The 25713-nt window shown below is 42.5% G+C and overlaps 1 protein-coding gene across 2 annotated transcripts in view; it reads right to left on the bottom strand.

The window, feature by feature from the left end:
- Window positions 1–14634, bottom strand: part of daam2 (dishevelled associated activator of morphogenesis 2) — a 99269-nt gene extending 84635 nt beyond the window's left edge. For both annotated transcript variants that reach the window (XM_051393135.1, XM_051393148.1), the window contains exon 1: window positions 14443–14634. The gene's annotated coding sequence lies outside the window, so the exon portion shown is untranslated. The remainder of the gene's footprint in view (window positions 1–14442) is intronic.
- Window positions 14635–25713: the final 11079 nt, after the last annotated feature.

Below are 25713 nucleotides of genomic sequence, written 5' to 3'. Positions count from 1 at the left end.
AACCCATTGAAACTATGGGCAAAACCTATGAAAATAAATCCGATATGAGCTGAAATTTCAACAAGCTGTGAGGTTTGAAGATGCATTTAAGTGTGTCTACTGTATGTGAGTGAATGAGCTGATGTAAGTGTGGGAGAACACATGTATCTTGCAAGAGAGAAAATGTAAATACATATAGCACCATGCTGTGTGGAGGCGTGCTGGGGGAGCAGAGGTGGAGGGGAGCGTTGCTGAGGGGGCCTATTGTGCGCCGATTACCCGCAAGAGGGGTAAATGATGCTGTTGATTAAAGCCAGCTGAGCCCAGGGCAGGCTCCTGGAGCAGCACCACGTGCCACTGAAATCCATCTGGCCTTTCAATGACACACACTGACAAGTCAGTCCTGCACACTTGTTCATTTTCTGCAGCTAAAAGCGTACTGCTAAAAGTGTACACACCCACACACCCACAATGCTTGTGAAATCAAGCTAACAAACAAGACTTTCTCCTCATAAGAATGCAGGCTTGGTAAGGCAACGTCAGTGCCCGTCAGCAGGAATCTGACCTCTTTGCTTTGACAAACACATGCACAGGGTAGTATTGCTACACTGATGGGGACTTGCAATTGATTAGATTGATAACTAAACTGTTCATCATGCCTTAAACTAAGTGCTTGTCAGTTTGTGGAAACAGTGTCTAGAAACCCCCTTACCCCATAGCTTTTCAGTGTTGGAAATTTGGTCAATCAGACAAGCAGGTCTTAAATTAAATTTACATTTAAATTTTCATGTGTAACAACAAAGCACAATATCATGAATGCAAGACTGTCCAAAATACTGCATCTCGTGCCCCTCTATGATAGCAGGTTTTCACCCCACTTTCAAGGGTGGCCACTCAAAACAGGTATCACTTGTCACAGAACATCATCACAGCATCACCGGCTCTTTTAAGTGAACGATGGGAGCTGGCTTGTAAAGTAATACAAGGTAGAATGATATGATGGTCTACAAACTACAGGTGCTGCATGCATGCAGTGACTGAATTTTACAGGTGTTTCTATCTGCTTTGTGTAGCAGAGTGGTTCTACAAACAGGTTAGTGCATTCATTGGGTGGTTTCAGAGTTACAAGGCTCTGTAAATGGAATGATAACAACTGGCTACAGCAATTTATTGATATCAGAAAATGTCATTTTTAATTTTTAAATACTTCAATACAAAGGATGTATTGAATAATTTAAGTGATATATGTGTACACATCAAAAAACAGATCATAAGTCAAAACAGCACTAAATTTGGCTGAATTATAAAAGGTATAAGTGGTAAAATGAAGAGCCATTTGGGAGCCGAGAGAGCCCGCTCTTCTTGGTTAGCTGAGCCAAATGATCCGGCCCACTAAAAAGAACCGGAATTCCTATCACTACTAAAGTGGCTATAATCAATATTTTTATATTACAAATAAATGACACAACTACTTGTGTGTAGGAAAGGGGTCCCTTGCAGTGACAAACCCACAGAGAATCATCACTCCACTCCACAGTTCTTCTTTTAAGGCTTCATATCGGCTTACTGTTTTGTAAAGTTCTACACTCTAATAAACCCACAAAGAAAGATTGCAACCAGAGAACAAACACAGTGGAGCGTCTCAGACAGATATTTGCTTAAGCAGCTGGTGGAGACCAAAATCAGAACCAGAAGTAGAGTGAATATCGGACTTAGATTCCCCAAGTGGGCAGAAATGACTCAAATAAATGCTAATGTTGCTCCTAATCTGCAGGATGTGTAAATACTGTTTTCTAACAAGTTGTCCATGTTGCATTCACTACCAGAAATTATGTTACTGGTAGTTTCAGGAGTACCAAAATGTCTGCCAAATCACATAATGATGATTTTAATGAACCTTGGTGGCAGGGTATAGCGTGGGCCAAAGGAGAACCCATAACATTTTGTAGCGGATCCGAATCACAGCATAGATTATGTCAATTGTAACACCGGTGTTTATGACAAAATCAAGTCAATTTGCCGCACATGCAGAAACAGGTTATAGTTAAAGTTAATGGTGTTTTGTGACTAAACATACGAGAAAACATAACATTCACCTCAAACAGGACCACCTGGAACAGAGGTCTGTGCTCTCCGAGTGTCCTTCTAGTTCTTCTTGTTTGGTCCTCACAACTATAATACAAGCAAACATTCACTCACACTTAGACACAATTACATGGTTGCCAGTGTGAGGTAATCAAGAATATGACCTGCACTGAACTCAACGAGCACTGTATCCTCAGGGACATTACAACTGTGGTCATGTGTAGCGTTCATTGAGGCCAAAACTATAGGCATTGTGTCGTCACTACATACTGCATTTATTTAAATATAGTGCAGATGTTCCCTTACCCATGCTTCAAAAATGCATTACGTTGCAGAACTATATCTGCAGGTTATAAGTGAAGCAATGTTGTCACACAACGAGCATTTGTCCCACAGGATGAAAACCTGCTCCGAAAAAAAAAGCCTTGACCCCTGTAGTACAAATTTGGGTTAATCACATCTGCTCTGGCGGCGTACAATCAACACATATTGTTCCGATTACATGCTATTTAAGTTAAATGGCCAGGTTGGGCCTTGAATCGTTGTCCCATTGCACGCTGCAACAAAAATGTGGGTCAGCATTTTTCCCCCTGCAGCTTTTCCTCTCCCTGCATCTTAGTTTCCTTCGTAGAACAATGAGTCTACCTAGTTTTTTTTCCCCTACCGAGACAGTGGGACTGTAGAGAGAACTGGCATTATTATAACCACAACGGTCACTGTGGTGCACACAGACCGTTAACACGCCTGCCCTATGAGATGCAGGACGCGATATGAAATAGAACTCAATGACCTTGCTTCACAACTTCACAGAGCAGCCATTTCAATAATCATGAGCATCGATTGTTGAGACTGGAGTGAATGGAGGGAGGGCGCAGATCAATGACAAGGGCTCAACAGGACCTTCATGCTCTTCCACTGTCAACAGCCTCCTATTTGAGTGGTACTGTTCCTCAGGGGAGCCAAAATGGCTTACTCAGCTTTGGCCTAGTGCTCTTGTTTCACCGGAGACAACGGTGAAAAAAGGAAACCGAGCCAAGCTGGAGAGGTGTCTGCAACTGTCTATCCAAAGCTGAATACCACAGCTAAAAATACAGCACAGTGAAAGTACTGACAATTGATATACCATTACATTTGAAGTTTTTAAGTAGAACTGGATTCTAATGAAAAAAAGGAAGCGAAGATAAGTCTGGGAAATGTACTGCACACCACTGACCAGTAGCCAAAAAGCATGAGACAGATTTATGATCAGCGTCTGTTTTAATACTTTGTCAACTGTGTTCTGAGCGAGTTTGTGTGTGTGTGTGTGTGTGTGTGTGTGTGTGTGTGTGTGTGTGTGTGTGTGTGTGTGTGTGTGTGTGTGAGTTCAAATTGTGTACGACACACACATGAATCACAGTGGGGCTCCTTCCCTCCATTCTGTTCCATGAGCCAAAACTGCAGGCATCTGATCAGCAGATCCCTTTCCTCTTCCCCAAGCTCTTGGATGGAATGTCAGGAAGGCAAGGTAATGACGGGTAGGGTGTGTGAGAGTGTGTTCATTCATGTGTGCTTTACGTGAGTGCATGCATATACTGTGTATATATAGTGGAGGCTGAGGACGTGTGTTCACTCAGCAGTGCATCTAGTCTTGTGTTGCGTGACACTACGAGACTTGAGAATATTCCTTGCAATTGATCATATTTCAGTGTATCCATGCAACTGCTGCTCTTCTCACAAACCATTGCTCCCTTGCTTCCTTTCATTTTCTCGCCAACACTTGAAAAAGAGGCGTGGGTTGTCCGGACCTCAAGGATTTTGTTTATCCCTGGCTTAAAAAGGTGGAAAATGGGCCGGATATAAAAAATAAGGCTTCCATTTGCCTATGTGGCTCCAGCTCCCTACTGAGGACCACGGGAGCACCATCCAAGGGGTGAGAGATAAGAATGCACAAGATTTCCTGCCTTGCAGGGCTGCGTTCCCCAAACATCGCCCCGTTTATGTACTGCGGCCCGTCGTCAAGGCAACCTGGCGGCGAATCAAGGCCCAGCACAAGAGTGGTGGTAATCCAAGGAAGGGAAAGAGTGAGAGAGGGAAGAAGGCAAGGTGGTTTTAGAAACAGGCTTGGAGCAGTTCTCAAAAATGTGTTGTTGTTTTTTTTTAAAGGAAGCTGACCTTGGATCTATAACAATGTAGATCAAGTTCTCACTGCAGTGCACACTGTTTATAATCATGGCAACACCTTATTGGTCGTTAGACAAGTGCCCCAAACAACATTGCATCCTTATTCCTCCCATATTAAAACTGATCTGTAACGTTGTGATAGTTAATTGTGCATTTAAGGGATTTTGTTTGTCAGCCTGCAGGTTGATGGAGGTTGGGGGTGGGTTGACAGGGACGTGTGTATGGGTTGATACAGCAGCATTAAAGTCTGCACCAAGGGGTCTAGTCTGTCTGCCTAATACCTCTAATCCAACCCCCACTGCAGGAGCAAATCTCAGTAGATGTGGTCAAGGGCATGGTTACAGTCCAGTAGCATCACTGCCACTGCACTGACCCCCCCCCATTTCATCTCTCTCTCTCTCTCTCTCTTCAAGATCGCAATATCTTTCAGTGTCCTCACGCTACATGGCACAGCTTATCCCTGCGGCTGCTGGACAATGTGAAGGTAGGGGGTAAAGACGGGGGGGAAGGGTTGAATTGTGATTGTGACTTTAAAAAGCCATTTTCTAGATGGATCACTGCCTGAATAAAGATTGCAGTCTCTGATGCTGCATGAAAATGGGCAGTCCAGCAAGGCAGTTGAGATAGAGGGAGATAGACAAAGAGAGACAGAGAAAATATATCAGTCTCCAGTAGCTTTAAGGCAGGCCAATTCCTGTGCGGCTGAAACAGTTTGGCACACACAGCAATGGCTTATGGGTTATCTCTCCATCACTCCATTGCTGACAGGATGGGCCTTTCAATGCACATGCGCACACAGACACACACATGCAGCACTTTTAGCTCTCTAGATAAGAGAAATACATCTCATATTGACAAACCCATATCCTCTATCCTATCCTCTCTATCAGTAATGGCAGAACTGGTCACAGCAACCACTGCCAACAGCACATTAGTGGAGAGGAGTCGGAAGAGAGCTACATAACCACAGTAGCAAAGAACTGCATGCATGGGAGTGAATACACTCTAAATCACTAATTAGTCAATGGCAGGACTGGAAAGAACTTGCATCATACGCCATCTGGCGCAGTCAGTGATGATGCTTGAAATGAAAAGAAGCTGAACCCAGCTTCATTTTTCCAACCCGTGTAATCTCACAAGTGCCCAAACGAGTTTGCCCTGACACATAAACAAATATAAACAACCCCTTATAAACACAATGCGCATGGATACAGAAACTACCAAAAATAACCTGCTCTCCATAGTTGCTAGGACATGCCTGGGTCATTTGAGTTTCCCCTGCTGGCTCCTGCCGTTTGTTTACCCCCACACTTCCTGAATGCTGATGGCAGATAGTCTCCTGGTTTATACAAGTGGAAGGAGAAGAAAAACAGCACACTGCTCTGAGAGCCTGCTGTATGATGAGGAAGAGGAGAAGGATAAGGGAGGGGGGGTCAGTATCCCAGTAACCGAGGGAACAGCACCAAGGGGGTCACTTGATGTCCACATGTGATATTTACCACAAGGGGGTGATGGAGTGTATATCAAAGGTGGCTGACAACAGTTTTAACAGGTCTCCTCCCTATCTCCTCCCCAAAACTTAAAAAATGGAAAGAATACCCAGAGAGCAGATGAGATCTTTTTGGTCCACAGGTACACAGGGAAACACCAATAGCAGGTCAAGAGGGAGAGTTAAGGGGAGCCTTACAGGTAAATGTGAGAATAACAGAAGTGAAAGGTAGAAGGCACGGCCTGATAGTGCTTACAGATGATGTAGAACACCCACAGATGTTAAATCTGGGAAAAGGACACAGTTTATAACGCAGCACAAATAAACGCCTTGCCTTTCAACAGTCCATTTGAAGTGCACTGCCAGTGCAAAAAACCTGTGCGAGATCAGTCTGCCCCTCCAGAGGGATAAAAGCCAAAGGCCCCATTTCAACAAGCCTCTCCTGAGACAGAACCCTATTCATACGGCCTCTGAATGCTTTAGTTGTTGCCAACCACGCGGTTTGTCACTTGGCAAAAAGGAGTTTTTCAAAAGAACTTGCCGGGGATGAAGGATCTATGGCCCAGGTCGGCAGTTCAGATGATGTTTGTCTGTTTAGTTACTCGATAGCAAAAAGACAGAACCATCTGTTATCATTTCTGGATCCTTCACTGCATTCGCCCATCCATCTCAAAGCTCAAACACAATGAGATGGCAGTTAGCTCAGATGATGCATTACAGGCTGGGAGAGAGCCTGTAGAGCACAGTAAAAGTGCCTGTCACAGCTTTCTATTCCACTTAAGAGCTTTGAACTGCACCATAAAGTCATTACATGATTGGAAAGAAATGCATGGGAAGACATGGAAGCCAAATTTAGTAATCCAGAAGTCTTAGAAAGAATTATGACGGTGTTGAGCTTATGAAATGTTTTACTGTTTAGTAATGGCCTCTAGCTTTAAACAAAGTGAGCTCACTGGGGAGGTTTTGTCTGATACTGTATGTTTAAACCATTTTTTCTTCCTCAGGTCAAACAATTTATGGTTGTGGGGCTTCCAAGCTCCGCAGGTGAGGATAGGATAAGAATAGTATGATAGATTAGAAGAGAAAACAAGGTGGGTGAATGGGATGCATTTACATCTTAAATCTTGTTAAGATGCTCCAGCCTTAGAACTCTTCGATAAAACACATTTGTCACACCAGTAAAGTGAATTACAGTTGTCTAAATTAAATTGAGGATGGAGGTGGGAGGCCTCTTTATCTGGCAGCCTGTCTTATCTTTAGTAAAGAATTACAGGCAATTTATCTGTTGGTCAGTGTAGAATAAAACACTAGCAAGTCATTGGGGATTTTCAAGTCTAAGAACTTGCTGTAACATGAGGTGAGAATGACACGAAACTTGTATTTCAGGGGAATCCCATGAAACAAATGTGAAAATAAAACTGTATCCAAAGGTGAAAATGGAAGCAAAAGGAATACTACAATTCACAATCTAAACATACAAAGCCACAAACTTTTGTTGGATGAGGTAATCCCCTCAGTCAAACGACACATACTGTACGTGAACCAGAACCAGTCTCATTAACAAAACTGCAAACTCAAAGCTATAAACTTAAGTTATCTCAGGTTCAATATCCAGCTTTTGAGCCAGGACATATTCTGTGAGGGTAGCCAAAGTAAACCCACCACAGCCTGGCCCATTTTCAAACCTCTGTGTGACATATCCATGTCTTGATCTCAGCCCCCAATCTGAAATGATTCATTGGTAGGGAGTGCTTTTTGCCAGGCTTCTTTATCGCTGTGCTGAAAAGCCTGAAAGATTTCCCCCATCTGAAAAGATAAACAGCTTTCGTCGAGCCTGACTATTAGGGAAGGGGACCAGTCACACACACTGCTTAGACAAGTGGTTTGGGACTGAAAAGACAGGGGAAATCTGCTACCACTAGGGGTTGCTGGGAGGAGAAGGGCCTCAGCGCAATGGTGGGGCTCAGCTTCTCGAGCCTGGAGGACCCCAAGGGAAAAGCCAGTCCAGAGAGCGGGGGACTCTCACGGACAGTCAAGAAATTTTCCCACAATCAAACACACAAACAGAGCCGCACAGGGCAGCGAAAAGGACCCTTGTCCACCAAGGAGACAGAGGGAGGGAGGGAAAGAGATCTGATAGTTATAATAACACAACCCAAAGAAGTACATCCTATGCTGTATCTCTTGTGAAGAGGCCCCTCGTGGTAAATGCACTCTGTAGACAAACACTGTTATGCGAAGGACATTCATGGCCTAAGCAACGACTCAACAGTCTCCTAGGCATGTTCAACCTGTAAGTAACCTTAAGTAAATTTTAGAACCTTAGAGGACTGGTATGGGCCTCTACCAGATGATGTGGCCAAACCCACACAGTTCACTGGTAAATGACCTCATTAAGGTAATCTGTTTTCAGCACAATCCATTGCTACAAATACCATCTGCTAGGCATTAAATTGGGTGTCAGGCCACAGAGGACATCTGGATTGTTAGTGTTGAGGAGTTTAGGCTAATTTAGGGAGGATTTGATCCTGGGAAACAAACAATGCATGGTTAAAAACGCATGTCAGACAACCCAGACTGACTTACCGTCAGTTTGCCGATTGCAACCAAATCTACTCGGTTTGCAAGCAGAGGAGACTCTCAGGTTAAAGATAAACTGGCTGAACTATGTTGTTAGGTCTAGGCAAAATAAAGCCACATGACTCTAGATAGATTTTCAATGCCATTAGTCACTCAATCCAACACGTCAAGATAATTAAATCTAAAGCACATAATGACAAGTTCTTTGTACACACAATCAATTTCCTAGAGGGTTAGCCAGGCAGTTGGACCAGGTCACATGTCAAAGGTCACCTTTCACCACAGTTAACTATGTGTGGAGTCTATTCTCAACAAAAACATAGACACAGCCCTTTGTATCAGAGGTCAAACCTATTATGATCACTTTACAGAGCTTCTTTTAACAATTCCTTATTGCAGTTTTGACTGTTTAGAGAGGAGAAAAACTTGGCTGAAAAAATGGCTTTGAGTATACACCTGGATGACACAAAAGCAGAACCATACTGAGGGAGTTGTTAGCTTTGTGTTTTGAATCTGCAGTGTTTGCAGTCAAGTCTTCAGTCATGTATCCCACTGTCTTTGACTCAAGCCAAACTCGTCAAACAATTCTTTTGCTGTGTAATTGATGTCCTTCTCCTGGAAATCTAAAGGTTACATCTGAGAAAATGTGGCATGCAAGCCTCCTTTCGAGTGGGTCGGCAAAAGTCTTCAAACTTCCTTTTATAGAAGTAACCCCCCGAGCTGGATATCATAGCCATTATAAATAAGAAGCTGGAATGCAGAAGGGGAAAAAATAAACATCCAAGCTGCTCCGTTATCTACACCCAGCTGTGCAGTTTAGAGGCCGATCCTTGGAAATGATGTCACCCTGGCATTGTGTTACTTTTAAAATAGCGTTCCTATAATTTTGTGTGGATACTAATTCATTCAAGAAAAGGCAAGCAAATTCTACTAAATGTGGACCTTGAATTAAGGTCCATAACCTTAACTGAAATAGTTTAACAAAGCGGCAACTGCAATTAATGCCAAATTGTAATATCAACTGGTCCAAAATGAACACAAGCATCCCTATGAAATAATCTACTTTACGTGGATGAGTGTAGGTGGCCATTAGTGGTTTGAAAACCAAATTCAAAGCGGTCAGTTATGTCCACTGGAAGGTGTATACAGACCACAAGGTCAAAACAGAACATCTATGAAACAACATCAAGGTAGAAGGGTAATGTTGGATTCAGGTTTTGAGGAGTACCAAGGAAAAAGGACCAATGGAGGAACATCTCCAGGTGCAGCGTTTCAAGCTAATTCCAGAGGCAAAGTGAATATGAGATGTGGAGGTGAGGAGAAACCTGCAGCCGAGAGAATACGGGGGACAGACGCACTGGAGGTTCGATAAACGATTCCATATGTGTTCCAGATCCCAAGTGAAAGAGCTGCTTTGTGCTCAGCGAGGTAGCACGCGCATAGGTCCCAAGTGGAACCCCCCTCCTTTCTCTCCCTTCCATCTACTGACAAAAGTTATCTGGCCCTTTCTCAGTAGCTCAGGGTAATATTAGCCAAGGGTAGGGGCAGGAGCAAGGGGTTTGGATGGCCGAGTCTCAACCCTCCAACCAGCAGCATATTTTGACGGGAGCTAATTGCCTGTGACTACATGGAGACAGGGGACCGAAACAACCATTGCATTGAATGAGTTGTCTGGGGGGGGTGAAGGGGGGTAGAGGGTAAAGGGGACTGAGGTTGGGAACAGGGGGGGGAGGGATCTGTCAGGAAGTCAGGAAGACATATTAGGATATTCTCAACCTCCATTACCCCCAGTGCTAAATCATCCCCGGTGATGGGGAAATAATTCCTCAAGACATTAAAGAGGCAATCTTACACGTGCACCTGCTCCCTGTGTGTTTAGCCTTGATATGATTGGTTCTTCAATCATCCAGCCATCATGCACACTTCATTCAAAATACCACCTTCACTGCAGCCACAAGCTCCTCTCCGTAGAATCCAAACAATGCATGGTGAAACCGAGACTTAAATTGCCTCTAATTTATAACAGTGGTGGAAACATGCAAGTCTAATCAGGTAGCCAAGGCAGCAAGCTACTGTTTCCAAAAACACTACAGTGGCGCGGGTGCATAAACGCCTGGCTAACAATGACACATTGTGCAGAGCTGCGAAAACAGAACTTGAGGTGTCTATCCTATAATAAAATATCTGGGGTTTATGATGTTTTAATTAACCACATGATTGCATAACTCGTTTTTTTACATTTTGAGTGAGTGGGTGTGTGTGACTAGACTGACAGGAAATTAGACTATAGGGACAGATTGGGGGGAGGGGGGGGTGTCAGTGGAAGAATGCAAAGTGTCCTGCACTGTTCTGTTTAATAGTTCCCACTGGACAAAAGGTTTCCTCCTTTGACAAATAGGTAAGCCACGTGAACCCATGGATGTTGGTTTTTCCAAGTAATTACAGTAAATAGATTCACAGCTTCATAACTATAGAGGTACACACCACAATAACTAGACTAAGATGCAAAGAACAGAAAGAGAAACTCGATTTCAGAGATATACAGATTACTGAGGTGAGGTGCCAGCAAATGTACATTAAGATCATATCATACACCCCTTCACTGTTGGGTAACCCCAAAGTTGATTGGATGCCAAGGGTCTCTTGCATACTGGGGCGGTCCCTTCATGCTGCAGTTCCAGCAGAAAACAGCCTCACTACTGTATGGGAGAAACAGACCAGAGCTTGTTGCAACCAGCCATCAGCAAACCCTGCACACCGAGCCCCTGTGGCCAGGACCTGCTCGACACAAACTGAGATCAGGCTATTCCTTCAGGTAAAAGAAAAGTGAAAGAATCTGTCGTCATCCATCTTTTTATTTTAAACAATAAAAAAAGGTATTTTAACCTCAAATAAACGTGTCCAAAACAGTATTTAATCTAGCATCACCAATAAAAAAAGAAAAAAACAGTCAACCTGAACCATTCAGGAATCTCTCAGACGGGAAGAGGCTGAAAGGGAACATGAGGTTAGGTTTTAGTGCATTTATCTACTTGCAGTGTCCAAAACGTAAGTCTTTGCATGCTTTGTCTAATAAAATAAAAAAAAAGTCAATAAAATATATAACTCATGTTATAATCTAAGCTCTTTCACAGTGACTGAGCACTATCGCGCAGGCATTGTATCGGTCTCTAACCATCCTTTTTAGGATGCTTCTGGGCGACTATCTGACAGCTAGCAAGAAAAATACTGTTCTCCGATGAGATTTGGCACTCCATATGCAGGCTATGTGAGTGTAATTCATGGTGTAAAAATATGGTTGCCCCCTGCTGCAAAAACAAATCTGTGAACCAAGCCAGTTTCACTACTTTTCACATGTACTCATAAATGAAGGTGCTAGGTGGAAGAGGTGGGGTTTGTGGGAGTCATAACCACTTGGGATTGAGGATTGGGAGGAGAAGACTGGGGTGCACACTTTTAACAGACGCTGTGTCTGGTATAGGATTATACCCTCACAGCTAATTACTCCCAGACTCTTTCGATCTGTGCCAGAAACTCTGCACAGATACAGTAAGCCGGCATGCTGCCTGCCTATCCAAAGAGAAGACTGGGCCGGAGCGGAGTCCGAAACAAGGCCTTAAATGTGCCCTGTGGCCACTCAGCTCCTGCCTTATCCGGCCCTCCACACCAGATTCTCACCTTAACGGCTGCGATTGGCAGAGGCAATTGCCAACCAAAACATCTGGCCCTGGTGAAAGTGCGTAAACCTCTGCCTCAGCGGCTGGTTGGGAACAATGGTCCTGTCTTTCTCCTGCTGGCCACCCTTTGCCATGTTTGATGAGCTTAGACTGGGCACACACCACAGCCATGTGTGGCCACCCCAATACCTGGTAACACACCCTGAGCTGAGCAAGGCTTCCAGTCATCCTTCCGCCACAGAAACAAACACACACGCACAACCAAAAGCTCTGTACCGTCCGCTCTGTCAGCAGGGGCACGGCCAGAAGCTGAACACCTCAGCCCAGTGGTCTTGTTAGTCTTGGACGTCAGACCTATTTTTCTTCCCTCCCTCCCTACTGAAAAACACACAGGTAGCTGGACAAGGATTTGCACGATAATCAAAACAGTGGACCTAAAAATACTGCAGCCAAATTGCAGGAACAGCTGCTCCAGTCTGACTTGAGAGTAAACAGACAAATACCCCTGTTTTATATGTATGATTTTACATGCTCGAAGCTGAACCTGTGAAAAAGCTTAAAGCGTATTAAAAGCTCAGTGGATGATTGCAGCTCTGCTTATACAGCCGGCTATAGTGCAGAGCTTTTCAATAAATCCATCCAGCGCTGACGTCCATTAGCACAAGTCTGTGGGGTTCAGTGGGCAGCCTATTGATGCCTGTAAAGTATGTGCATTACACATTGTTGAAAACTCCTTCAGCAGCCTTACATGGGCAAATCCTGCAAGCCACTTACTCCCCATGGGTTAGCATGATTAAAATGTAATTTCTATGTCATAATCCATTCAGATCCTTTCACCCATAATCATCATTTTTATTTTTTCCCCCTGTTTTATTTCTTATTTTCTCTGAACTGTCTCCAAAAACAGTTAGGGATAACCATAGCTTACTTGACACTCCCAAGTAGTACAATCTTGATCCAGGAGGAGGAATGTAGCAGATACTAAGTACTCCTTAGGCAAAGCTGTGTGGGTAAGAAGGAGGGTGGGGGGGATCATTTTGGGGCTTAGCATGGTGGTGCTGTGCTTGTAAAGCCTCAACAACTGACCAAGAGGACCAATTGCTGCATCTCTGCCAGATGTTCAGTCAGATTAAACAGCTCCTGATGCCTTTCCCATCCTATACACTGACTAGCAGTGTGAGCTTTAAGCAGTATGGATGCCCCAAAGTGTGCAAGCATTTACCATCATATCATTTTCCTGATTACAAACAGAGTGTTTGGGGTTTATTTTTTTAAATTCGAACAAAACAATTCAGAAACTGTAAATCTCAGCCTTTACCAATCAGCACTGTCTAGATTTATTTCTAAAATTTAGACAGCCGAGTTATGAAGAGACACCTGTTTTCTGTTACGGGAACAAATATTTTGACATATGTCGATGTCTGGATGGAAAACATGACCTGAAAAAGGTGCTGCAGCCAAATTTAGCAGGAGAGAATAGGAACTGCTTCCCACTGCAAGAAGAGTCCATCATGATAAGTTATTTATTCTGATATTGAGCCTGAAAGTCACATTTTTCTGGAAATGAGAAAATATCTTCCAAAGAGGTGATAGAATTCCCCTCATTGTGGATGATTTCGATAAGGATCTTAATGAATACAAGGACAATTTTTCTCGCTGCCTTAAGTCTAGATTTTAACATATTTGTGGGGGGAAAAAGGAAAAGCAGAAACAAAAAAATGAAAAAGTATCGCTCACAGAAGAATCCCTCACTTGATCTGAACAACATTTGATTGTAAGACTACAGGTTACACTTGTTATGAATAGACATTTTTTGCAGTATGGCAGAGGCAGGCAGTGTGGTGACAGAGCAGATGAGGGGACGCAGCGCCCTCTTTGGATGCTCACAGGAACTACATGTGTCCGTGTAGCCCAGTGAACACACAGCCGCCTAATATCGAGGTCAAATACACTGCGCATCATGAAGGCTGAATGCAGCCCATCATCACAGCACATATCTGTAATAATAACAGAGCAGTATCATAATGTCATCAAGCGTCAAATCCAGACAGAATAAGCAGTGGGAATGAACCAATATGCATCTAATCATATTTGAGAGGATATTAAGCCATTAATCATTCCCCCTCCTTTAATATGAACACATGAAGCTGACTCAGGCTTCAAATCAGGTGCTGGATCCACATTGATGGAAGAAAAAACGGCAGCCAGTCAAAGCACATTTCCATTTTCCAGCACAGGAGTGGTGCTTCAATCTTATTTTACAATGTCAAATTAGCCAGCGCAGCTGACACCCCAACAGTCCTTAAATAATGCCCTTATCCCCAAATCTGTGCTGGAGAGGAGCAACCTCCAGCCGAGGGCTCCCTCTGCTTCCCCCCGCTGCTGAAGGGGAGAGCCGCCGGGGAGGGAGCACCATCACATGGCAGCCTGTCGCTCAATTCCTCACGATTCGCAGCGGAATTATAAACTCACCTTCCAGCTTCGTTGCGGAGAAACAGTGCCTGCTCGATAATAATAATCCCTTGTCGCTGTCAGCGGGCGGATGTGAGCGAGGAATCAGTGCGGCGGCGGGCTGAGTACACAGGGAGCCGATGCCCTGTGCTGTGCTGGCTGTACGAGGCTGTTCATTCAGCTGAGTGGTAGTGGAGAGTGAAGGGATTGACAAATCGGTCAAAACAGCAGCACCACGCCTCCCCTCTTAAAGCCACCGCACTCTGTCTGTCTGTCTGTCTGTGCCTGTGTGTATGTGTGTGTGTGTGTGTGTGTGTGTGTGTGTGTGTTTGAAGGTGAGGATGGTAACTGCTCATTTCATTTCATTAATAAGGAATTGTCTTGTTCAAGTTTTCATTGCTGCCAGTAAACAACCAAGCTGCCAATAACATGTTACTGCAGTGCAGTTAACAGCTCCCTGCAGGAACACAGCTATAGCAGTGCAATATGGAAAGTAATATAGCAGATAACTGTAAGGGGGGATATCTACTACAGCCATAATGATATATACTGTAATAAGTGTGAGTGTTAAAATGGACCACAGATTTAATGTTTGCAGATGAAATATCTGTGCTGTAGTACTCCAGTCCAGTCTCAGATTGTCTTGGACTCATTGGTAGGCCAGTTTTCACTTGGACTTGTCTCGGACTTGGCTTGGACTTGGGTTTTAAAAGAGTCCAGAAATATATGTTGGGTTTTTTCTGAAGTCGTCCATCAAACCAAAACCATTGATGAAGCACACTCGTGGGTATTGGTTTAATTCAAAATCCATCTAGAGGGAGCATTGACATTGGTGGCCAAAACTCTTCTCATTCGCGATGGAAAAAACATTCCTTTTTTTTCTGTCTCGGTCTTGTCATTTGGACTCTGTCTTGACTTGTCCTGGTCTTGGACTTTACAAAGATGGTCTTGACTACAGCACTGTGAAATATGGTCCAATAATCAGATTTGGGGAGTAACGGATTGCTTTACAGTTACATAATCAGGATACAAAACAGAAAAAAGATGTAATCAGATTACAGTTACATTTAGTAAAATGGTGATCATTTAGCAGGATTACAATTTTAAAATACTTCAGTTTTTCTTTTAAAAAATACACTCAGCAGAGGACACATTTGTGATGCTAAAAATCTTCTATGGTATATTTTTGGGGGCTTTTTGTCTTTATTGAATAGGGCAACTGAAGATTAACAGAAAAGGGGGTGGACAGAGGGGAGGACACACAGTAAACGTTACTTTAATATTGTGATACTTGGATTAGGTTACTGACTACACTCTTTAACAGGTAATTAGTAATTGTATTGGATTACATTTTTAAAGTAACCCTCCCAACCCTGCCAATAAAGTTCTGCAAAACATAAAGTAAAGGTCTTGCTGCTCAGGCTGCTAAGCATTTAATCCTCTGAAATATGAAGAAACTGTACGACTGGCAGTGTTTTGATCTCCTCACAGCCTGTAATCCTTCATTAATTGCAATTTCTGGGCATCCACTTTGACCTGGGCTCAGACTTGGACATCAATACTAATTTAATGTGTTAGAGAATGAAACGAGCCCCGCTGTGATGTTTAGGGTATAGGGTGTGTGAGATAATTCCTTCAGCAAGAAATCGGTTTGATGAAGGTCAGTAAACAAGATTGTTAAAGTGTTGGAGAGGTGGCCTGAACTGAACTCTTCACAATTTGTACCCATGAAATGGAAGATCAGTCACACTGTGGAGACTGCTGGACGAATGTGTTGGAGACGCAGTAACTCAGTGCCACAGTGTTCGGACTAATGCTGCTCATTAAAGCTGTCAGGAAAACCTGTTATGGTCATGAAAGAATATGTTTAAAACCTGGCAGGTTACCAAGGCATAACCAGAGCCAAACTTTTTGTCATTACATGAAGATGACGACTGGATAATTTACCTTAATGACATGAAAACAACACAAGCTGGAAACACAAGAGGTTAAAGGGGCACTGCACCAGCTTTAAACATTAACTTCAGTTTACTTGTCATGGGGACTGAAATCAGTTGCATAATGTAATCTGTGGCTCCAGAGGAAGTTTAAAGTAAGAACAAATTGCATTGTGGGAAATGTAGGATCCAGTGGTTTTGGAGTTTGAATCTTACTAAGAAACTAAAAGTCAGGATATCTCAGCCTCTACTGCTTTGATTTAGTCTCCTATGAGTCCTCAACTTTATGAAAGTGCAATGCCAAACCACTGGAGTGACTCTTCGAATAAGGTAAAAGGTTAAAAAACAACAGCACAGGCACAAGGAATACAATATTCTTTATTTTCTGCAAGTTAATGATGTTAATGTTAATGATAGATTGACTGCCACACATGGCAAATTGGCAGGGAGATCATTCTGTTAAAACCAGCTTCAGGGGCAGAGACGACTGATATTTCTCATGCTTTTCATGTCATTTAAATAGCAACTGAAAGAAATAAAGGCTTTCTAATAATTCACATTTTAATATGACAGAATACACAGGTGTTGCAAACATGGGGCTAGAAGGTGTCAAATCGAATAAATTATTAGTACAAAATGGTCTGTCTAACAGAATAGTGTGGCTGTTAGGTTTCTGATTTGTGGTCATTGTAGTTCTATTTAAAATAAAAATCCTCATGTACTTCAAAATTGGGAAGTATTATATTCTCTATTATGTACATTTAGGGTCCAGTGTGTACCATTTAGGAGGATCTATTGGCAGAAATGTAATATAATATTCATAGCTATGTTTTCATTAGTGTATAATCAGGAAGACCTCCAGGCTTTGAAACCAGTTTGACATTGTAGCCAAACTTTGTATGCACAGCAGACCAAAAAGACTTTCCCATAAGCTTACTTTGTGAATTAAACTCACTGGCACACATTTTTCACACAAGTTTCACATTCAGCGTAGTTTCTCCTACACATTTGGAATGGGAGGGTGATTTGAGGAGGTTGCAATCAGCAACTACACCACAAGATGCCCCTAAATCCTACACACTGGTCTTTTAGATATGTGAAGATCGATAGCGTATGAGTTCCTGCTTTATCGGAAAGTTGTTTCACTTTCTGGTCAGATATAATTGTGTCAGCTACTGTAAGTCTCAGATGGTGAGTATGTTCTCACTGTGACTGAAGTTTGAGGAGTAGACAAAACTCAGCAGGTCTGGCCTGTCAAAGCCAGGATGACATTATCCAGTGGAAGCGAGTGATTCAGCCCCATGAGAGAAAACCAGGCAAGAGGCCTCGATTAATCTCTTCAATTTGGCAAAACCGAGGGGAGGTCAAATCTATAATCCAGAGCGGATAGTATATCATAGGGGACTTAGATTCATGTCAGATAATGACACTCCGTCAGTAACTTTAGCCTGACCCCCAAAACTCAGTCAGTGAATTAGACTTGGCGACATGTGGACACACATAGACACACACACACACACACACACACATTGTGGCAAAAGTTTTACTTGGAGTCAGTTCAGATTGATCTTAACCATTCTATTGTTTGGAACACAAATATATGACATATAATATTATACAATTAACCCATCATGTCGCAGTGAACAGTGTCATTACGACAAATTAAGAATTTTTCCAGTGAACCCATGCAGTGAGTGGGAATATCTGTCCAAACTCAGAGTTACTCCAGGTTTTACACTGACCTCAGAGAGACTAGTGGAAAGAAACGGCCGAGGCAAAGTCGCTGCTCAAGTGCATTTGGATTTGGAAGATGTGAGGCCTGCTGGACCTCAAGATCTCACAAGGGAAAGGCCCACTTGTGAGACGCCTGGACTGTCCAGGCAGTCAAATCAAGCACACCTCAAACCATTCAAATAATTTGAAACCGTATAGCTTTTATATCCCGGTGCAGAAAGCCAAGACTAACAGATGCAGTTACAGGAGGATTCTCTGAGCGTCCATCAGACAGGAGCCAGGTTGTTTGTAGACAGTCTTGATTTGACAGGGCTGCAGATGTGAAGAGGTCCACTCGACACCTCTGGGTCTCAGGGGTGTCTGGCAGAACAGAAATGGCGCTAACTGAATTCACACATGTCCATTTAGCGTGCACATACGCACAATGCTTTTGTGTACAGTGGGACTTGCAGGCATGCACATGTGATCCATGCATATGCTCATACATTACACATGCTTTAATGAAGTACCTCTAAAATATCAAATCAAATCTCTCTTGGAGGGTCAAAAGTGGACTCTGTGAAGTCTGCGAGGGCGAGAGACTGCAAGCCACTGATAGGCAGGCCTCAAGTGTGTTTCACTTGTTTCTGTGTATTACTCACAGGACCCTCTTTAGTTGTTTTTGGTTGTTTTTCTTCGCTTATATTTGGCATTACACTGCACAGCTGTTTAGGCTATCATCGCTTAAAGACTACAGTAATAAAATGCATTTTGATTACCTCTATATAGCCTATACTTCTCTATATTTCTGTATCACGATGAGGTTAAATAATATTTATGGCCTGCATGATTCAAGTAATGTTTTACACATTCATAATAAGTTCTTTTTGGGGTCATTTTGTCTGCAATTGGAAAAACTTTTTGTGTGGGTAATGAAATATGGCCTCCGTCCAGGGACTACAGATGAAAATGAGCTTTTATTGTGCATTATTGTGTTAAATGAACATAAAAATGAAAAATGAAAAATAAAAATTAACTCTCTGGACATCTGCAGAAAGTCCACTCAAGGACTGGATGAATTGTGGGTTTGGACAGTCCTTCTTGGGGATGCGCCTCATGAGTCAATGAGTCTGCAAGAGTGGTGAATCTGGACATTTGGATTGGATGGTGTCATTAAGGTTGTCTCAGAAAAGACACTACAAATTTTTAACCCAAAACTCAAACAAAAACACAACCATTCTTATTTACAGGATAATGAACATTATATGCCATTTCTGCCAATAGATCCTCCTAAATGTTACACACTGAACCTTGAATGTAAGGCAGTCTGGGCCTTTGCTGCTTTCAATTTGACCACTGTATTCTTTTTGTTAAATCAGTTGCTCATCAGTTCCCCAGCTTAAGTGTAGGTAAATGACTGGAGTGAACCTTTCAAGAGTGGAATCTCTTTCAGAACTGCATCACAAAATATTCAGGTCAGTCAGTAAGTATCTACTTAATATTCACCTGGATCAAAGTAAAAATAAACATGGCACACAAGCCTTATATCACCTTCATGGAGCATTTTCATTCACTCTATGGGGTGCAGCTGCATAATATGGTGGGTCTGAAGATTACTTGTCAGCTCTACCTCCTTGGAGAAATGACTTGGTGCCCTTGACCAGGGGTACTTACCTCAAATTGCCTGAGTAACAAGCCAGCAGAATAAATGATAAATGAGTGGTGAAAATGACTCCGCTAAGTGTGTCCATTCAACTATGTGAGTGATGATGGAAAATAAAAGAGCCTCACTATAAGGGAAGTGACTGCATGTATTGTGCCTGAACCTGAATATTCCTGGTCATATTTATTCACAGTAGTGTTCGTGTCAGTTTGCTTTAGAGGTTTGTCCTCAGGATTTTACTAAAACAATAAAAGCACAAAGATATACATGTGGAGTATATCACTACAGAATGAATGATGCCACATGTTATGGTGCGTTGGCCAACAAAAAAAGTTGCAGCTTTATTTTGGTAAAATAAGTATTCTGGTATGAGTCATCTCTGAATGCTTATCAGACGGTTCCACAATTCAGACCAGAGGCAGCTTGTTTTGTTCTTATAAACAAAAGGCAGAATCCAAGTCATTCCAGACAACATTTTTTACAAGCCTTTATTTTACATGTTGGTGACATCTTGAACTATCAAAGACATCAATGTGTTTTGGCCGGGCACAGTTCCACTCTTTTAGTGTTCACACAAAAGAACACATGCTCCTTATGTCCAGCAGAGATGATGGTGTGTGGATCAATGAGACAAAACAGCATGGCTGACAGACTGTATTGTATTGTCTCTGCCAGTGCAGACAGTGGTTTTACATACTGCATATGGGTTCCTAAAAACAGTCCTTCCAAAATGAATGCAGGTGTATTTTGAGCAATGTATACACACTTTGTATTTAAAGGAGCTGTATGTCAGAATTTCCCACCTGTGAATTCATACAAACAAATTGTGGACAGCATTTCACCTAGGGCTGCACAATTAATGGAAATATTATCAAAATTGCGATATGGCCAAGTGCGATAGGCAATTAATAAAGGTGAAATGTGTGATTAAACAGCATTATAATGAAGTGCTGTAGTGTTACAGAGATGGCCAGGCCTACAAATGTTGTTCTCCAGTTGTAAGAAAATATCGTCTGTTTGGTACAATCCAAGTGTAAACCAGGACGTCACCCATTGGTTAGTGCAGTACTGTTCTGTAGCCTTTATGGTCGTCGCCATGGCAGTTAGACGGAGCCAGTGAACGGGACGTATGGCGAGTTGAGCTGCTCTCATTGGCTGCACAGTTTTGACTCGCCCGTAGCAGGAAACACTGCCAGTAACATTATACAATTAGCTATACCTTTATTAGCTATTGCTAAACAACCAACATCAACATTAACAGCTGTTTGAGCATCAGAATCAGAATCGGTTATAATGCAGAGTAGGTTTTCACAGACAAGGAATTTGCATGTAACTGTTTGTAACTTTATCTCTTTATTCACCAAGATCTGTCTCCAGTGGTGGAAAACACCAATGTTAACTCTGGTTCTGCTTCCATTTCTTCTCTTCTTTCTTCGCCACTGAATGTGTTTTATTGGCCTTCTTCATCCTCTCCTGTTGGACTGAGGGACCCTGGATGCTACAGTGACTCACTATCGCCTCTTTGGGTACAAAGTGGTATTACAAGACAAGACGGGCCGGGGCTAGCTGGTTATCCATCAGTAGATATCTCTGCAACACAATACAAAGACATCTTTGTCATAATGTCAAAATTGTTAGTTCATCACATTCTGTTGATAATTTGAGATCATTTTTTTTATGTTTTAAACTAAAATTCTTTTATATAGCACATTTAAATGGCTAAATAATAGCCTACAGTTTAATTCTGTAAGTTGTGTCAATATACATAAAACATGTACTGACAGACAAAAAACATTGTAGCTGTCACATCAACGACGCAATACCTGTCATTTATTTGGAAGGTATAGTGTTTTTGTGATCCTACAGAAGAAACACATGGCTACAATTTGAAACAGCAAATAGCCGAAAAACTGTCACCTTCATTTACAGCGAGCTTCCTGTTTCCTGACATGCTCTGAACAGCTGACCTGGTTGTGCTGTCTAACACAACACAGGGGCTCTCTATTGTCCATCAAAGTGCATGCTCTGCTAGTTTGTGTCCACTCTCCTTTGACACACACACACACACACACACACACACACACACACACACACACACACACACACACACACACACACACACACACACACACACACATCTACTTTCTCCTCCACTCTCTGTAACATTTCTGATGGAGGGTGAAAGACAAGAGAGAGTGCAGCTCGATTACACCTCCAACAAAACTTCTACATTAGCGTTCACCCTGGAAGGATGCAAAGTCATTTGTCCATGTTTTCCCTCCCTCTCTGGCCCCTCCTGCCTCCATCATTCTCCTTTTTCCTGTCTTCACTATATGCACTGTGATGAATATAATCCAAAATCTGAGAATCAATAAGACGCCTCTCTGTTCTATTTCTGCCTCGTGTAATATGTTCCCTTTCATTTCCGGGCTGTCATCAAAGTCTCTCTACATTGCTCTCCATCTCGGTCGTGGAGCAGTGGAGCTATTATCTCTGTTGTTCATGATCAGACTGTGCACGTGTGTGTATGGGCTTGTGTGCGTGAGTTTGAAAGCAATATCATTGCAAAGCCATTACATAGACACTGATGTTAGCAGAAATAAAAATGTTTCTACGACAACAACAACTGGAAAAGAAACAGCATTTGCATTGCTCTCTGGGCAGTACAAAAAAACTAAACAAAGCAGCATCCTCACACAAACAAAACAAAACAAACCACACACACACACACACACACACACACACACACACACACACACACACACACACACACTCTTATCTCTTCAGTATGGCCTAATTGAAAGTGACACATTGTTACTAATCAATACACAAACCCGTTGTTGCTATAGTAATATGCTCAATGAAGTGTGCCCATTCCTGTTTGTGCCACAGATTCCAATCAAACACATTTGAGACATAATGTCTACCGGAGTCACACTGTTTGCATTTAAGGCATTATGTAAGACAGTGGTCAATAGTGCATAGCAATCATATTTGTATCAAAACACATCATCTGCATTGTAAAGCATTCAAGACCACTTAGTGGCTTTTGCCCTGCATCGAACTTGCATCCAATACTGAACTTTTTCATATGCAGAAATCGTTTGGCTGTGCCAATGCGAGCATGGATCGGCCTCATCTGGTGTGACACATCACGGGTTTGGCCAGGGGTAACAGTGACATAACAGCTTATTGTGTGAGGAATGGCATGCAACAACAGCAGCCCAACGCACGGTCCTGAATAGCACTTCAAAGGCAGTGGAGTTCAGCACTGCAAGGTATTTCATTGTAACTCCACCACTCTGCGGAGGAGAGGAATTTGGATGCTAGAATCCTCCATGGCAGCAGGAATTCGGCCGACCTACAGGGGCTCTCACGTCAAATTCCCACTCAGCCCGTTGCAGTTAGCCAGAAAGCATTCCCGCAATTCTTACATAACGCTGAATGTGTGTGCTGAACCATCACCTGGACTTGGCTTTTGTTGGGAAGTGGATTTGGACAGAAAACCTGCTGGCTCTGGCCGGTCATCGCTCGGAAAAGGTGGAGAAAGTGGATTTACTGTAGAAACTCTGCCAATATTTCCAACACATTGCAGTTCTTTTAGCGACTAAGTTTGTCATTCCAGCTGCAAATATTCCTCCAGTGCTCTTTCAACCCTGTCTCTCATTTCATATCCATTTATTTTCTCTCCATTCCTGTACTCCCTATCCTTCTTCTCCTGATACCTTCAAAGGTTCACAAGGAAATTTTATGTTTTCATTATACACCCATTCTCTCTGTTGCTTTCTGTCTCTGCTATCTGCCTGACAGTTAAGAAGTGAAGATGTGGGCTCTCTCAAACCCAAGTTTGTTCTATTTATACTGTGCAGTTAGAGTGGTTAGCTCTGCGTTCAGAGCTCCAGGCCTTTCAGACCCATGGAGGGAGGGCCTAATCCACCCACTTTCCCAACCACCAAGCACCGCTGGGCCAGCAGGACCGCCCAGCCATGTCCCTGCCCACTGTCCAAGCTCCTGACCACATGCAGCTGGGATGGAGAGATGGTGCAGGATGGAGGGAATGGATGGGGGGGGTGCACTTGACAAGCATGTACTGTGTGAAGTGTATAAAAAGCTACAGGACATACAGCCAAAATGTTGTGTGAATTACAGCCTTTTACATGAGCATAAATTCCAAATTTCAAAAAGGTATTTTCAGAAAAATGTACACAAATGTCTGTTTACACAGATGGCTCAAGATAAATTCCAAAGGATCTAAAGTAAGAGACAAGCGGGATGTGCTGGGCTGCAATCAGTGAAAACTCTTGACATAATGTCCATTATGCAACAATGGCCTAAAAATTCCCCCTTGCTAGAAATGCCAAGCACGAGAGTTGCTATAAAAGGAGAAGGTATGCATAAAGTCATCCAGGCAAACGGATCAGTTGGACATGTTGGCGATAGTTTTGGAAGTAGTTTTATAAGTATTTATCAGGCTGTTATCAGGAGAACATCAAAGAAAGTTATGTGATAGCATAATATTTACTGACAGCAGGAAATATAACTCAAGACAATCCTTGAGAACATGGAATATGCTGAGTTAGTCACTGCAAAGACACTGAATAAAATGCTGTGTTAAAATCTAGTGAATTTTAGTAATACTGTGCCATTTAAATGCTGCCAAGATAAAGTTCAAGCATCTCAGTTTTTATAATCCACTAAAAACAGATGAAAAACAATGGCTCGACAAAGGCATTTTCATGTTATGGGATGCTGTCAAATATTAAATAAACCTTTCTCCTCCTGCTCTGGATCGTATTTTACATTCATATTGCCTCATGGAGAGAGTGCATGATATTCTGCCTGCAGGGAAACAGAACTCATTTAGAGTGCAGAGCAAAAACAAAGCATTCCTAAACAAATCATTCAAAAGCATCTACTTCTCAGTTTCATATTCCCTTGACTGTTCTTCATACTGACAGAAAAACAAACATGCCCGACAGATTAAAAAATGTGCTAAATGTCACCCTGTCCATGACTTCTTGCTCATCACTAAATCAATCCCACAATATTGCTGGTCTTGAAGACTCATATACAGTATTTCAAGAATGCAGACTGAAGTCTGATATGCCTGGGCCTAGCAAGCATAACAGAGGGCAGAAGCCTCAGAGAATAACACATAACCAAAGCCCTAAAGAATTCCCTTGGACACAGCTACTGACCAGAAAACTGCACTGCAGGGGAAGGCAGGAGAGCTGCTGCAACCCCAGACTTAAATAGTATGGACTGCCTGAGACACTCAGCACTTTGGTTAGTGCTGCTTCTGGCCATAGCTGAAATTAGTTTCAAAGATATATTTACATTGTCCTTACAGTGGAGGGGATATTAAATATTTTGTACTGCAAATAAAAAAATGTGTAGCCTCACACACTCAAATGTACATATCATACACATACATACAGTCAGGTAGGAGTCTAGTAGGTCAAAAGCAGCTTGTTTATAGTCATTAAAGCTGCACTAATCAATAGTGATAAAACTACAAAGAATTATCATTAACCCTGTTTGCCCTCAGCTCTACAGCCTGTTTTAACACCTTTCAGCTCATTGTTTTCATTTTGCAGCTTTACTGGTTTGGTTCAGTCCCACAGCTCTGACGAAGCTCTGATGAAGCCACTGTGCACAACCTTTCCCAGCACCAAACAGCAGACAGACAGAGTCAGAGACTAGCTGGTGAACATAGTGGAGCTGCTAGCTGCTCGAAAGCCTGATATTCCTCACAGAACTGGGTGGAGACAAGATAGGGCTACATTTAAAGTGATTGTTGCTCTTACATTCAGGGGGTGGCCAGAAACAATAAAAAGTTAATGCTGCTTTGTATCTGCAACATGTGTAAATAAATAACAGGGTTAAAATTGTCAGGGTGAAATTCTGTGCTTTAACTCGTTGAACATTTTTATTAGTAATAGCCCAAACTAATATTGCCGACATTGTTGTTATTGTTAC

Source organism: Dicentrarchus labrax, unplaced genomic scaffold (genome assembly GCF_905237075.1).
Source record: "Dicentrarchus labrax unplaced genomic scaffold, dlabrax2021, whole genome shotgun sequence".
NCBI lineage: Eukaryota > Metazoa > Chordata > Actinopteri > Moronidae > Dicentrarchus > Dicentrarchus labrax.
The sequence above is the reverse complement of the archived record's forward strand: the minus strand, read 5'-3'. Positions and strand labels throughout refer to the sequence as shown.